Source organism: Scylla paramamosain, chromosome 19 (genome assembly GCF_035594125.1).
Source record: "Scylla paramamosain isolate STU-SP2022 chromosome 19, ASM3559412v1, whole genome shotgun sequence".
Taxonomy (NCBI): domain Eukaryota; kingdom Metazoa; phylum Arthropoda; class Malacostraca; order Decapoda; family Portunidae; genus Scylla; species Scylla paramamosain.
The window spans coordinates 23,279,267-23,281,141 of NC_087169.1; positions in this window are offsets into that span (position 1 = coordinate 23,279,267).

Genomic DNA, 1,875 nt, shown 5'->3' on the forward strand with positions numbered 1-1,875 from the left:
CACAAAAAAAGATTTCTCGGATCACCTCCTTCTGATCCATCACTTGATTCTTGCCTCACGCGCCGCTAACCTCATACACTCACTTGGAAGGTTAGCGGGGAGAGAAAACACGTGAAAACTTGGATATTTAGAGAGAGAGAGAGAGAAAGAGAGAGAGTGTGTGTGTGTGTGTGTGTGTGTGTGTGTGTGTGTGTGTGTGTGTGTGTTAGCGTGCGTAGATAGCTAACCTAAACTATTTTACCGAAGATTTTAAAAGATGACACCCATAAACTGAACGCAAACTTAAATTTACATATCTTCTTGCATGCTAACTAATCCTGACTAATACCTGGCAGAGATAGAATACGAGGAATAGGAGAATAGTGAAAAAAAGAAGAAGCAGAGGAGATAGAAAAATTGAAGAGTGAAGAAGAGAGAGAGAGAGAGACAAGGAGGGTGGATAAGAGGAGGGTGAAAAAGAGAGGAAGCAGATAGTCACACCTACACAACACAGAGTCTTCTTCAGCCGCGCCTCCGCCACACAAAGCCAGGAGCGGAAATGGAGAACAGCGAACACAGGCCCGGAGCACCTCATTATTTCAGGGTTGTGGAGGAGCGGCGCCGGGCTGCCTCCACTCCCTCCCTACTCTCGCTACACTCCTCCTCCCTCTGCCTCCTCACTTTGCCTACACTAGATCGTTCGTTACTTAGATGATAAAAAGGTGGGTGTGATGAAGTGTGAAACTGAGAAATACACGGAAAACTAAGAATGATTTGTATGTTTCACTCTTCCATTCTCTCTCTCTTTTTTTTTTTCTCTCTCTCTCTCTTCTTATTCTCCGTATAATCTTAAATTTTCTTCGATACTTAAATGACAAACAAGTGATTCTAAAGTGTGGCAAAGTATGAAGTAAAGGAATAAACAAAGGAAAAACAAAGGAAAACTATCAAATTTCACTCTCACTTTCTCCTTCACTTCACTGTCACTTAGATAAATGACAGAAGGTGATTGTAAAGTGTATGAAAACAAAAAAAAAAATTATACGAAAGAATACAAACGAACACAAAGGAATAACAATTATGCTTCATTCCCTCCCTCTCCCTCTCTCTCTCTCTCTCTCTCTCCTTCCCTTCGCTGCTACACTCCTTCACTCCCTCCTTCCTTCCCCTCAGGGTTTAGCACGCTTCTCCTCCTCCTCCTCTCCCTCTTCATTCCACCTGTCTCGCCTCCCCTACCTACACTCTCCTCTTCTCCTTCACCACCACCACCTCCTCCTCCTCCTCCTCTTCCTACATTCCTACAACTCGTCTGATATATTCTCTTTTTCATTCTCCACTACCTCCATTCTCCCGCCTTGTAACCTCCACGTGTCTCCTCCTCCTCCTCCTCCTTCTCTTCCTTCTCCTTCTCCTCTTCCTCCTCTTCTCATCGCAACATGCCACCCCTAGTTTTCCTCTTCCACCTCCTCCACCTTTAGAGTCCTTGCTCCCCCCCTCTTCCTCCTCCTCCTCCTACTACTACTACTCCCCCACGAGCCCTGGGTGACCTTGAGAAGTCCGGATGCTCGCCTCTCTCTCTCTCTCTCTCTCTCTCTCTCTCTCTCTCTCTCTCTCTCTCTCTCTCTCTCTCTCTCTCTCTCTCTCTCTCTCTCTCTCCCATACCAACCTTTACCCTCTTCCTCTCCCCCCTGTCCTCTCAGCCTCCCTCTCCCCCTTGTCCTCTGTTCTCTCTCTCTCTCTCTCTCTCTCTCTCTCTCTCTCTCTCTCTCTCTCTCTCTCTCTCTCTCTCTCTCTCTCTCTCTCTCTCTCTCTCTCTCTCCCTTCACGGTTACCTGAGCTTCACCTACATAGCAACACCTTGGCTTACCTGTGTACTTGTATACCAGCAATTTACGT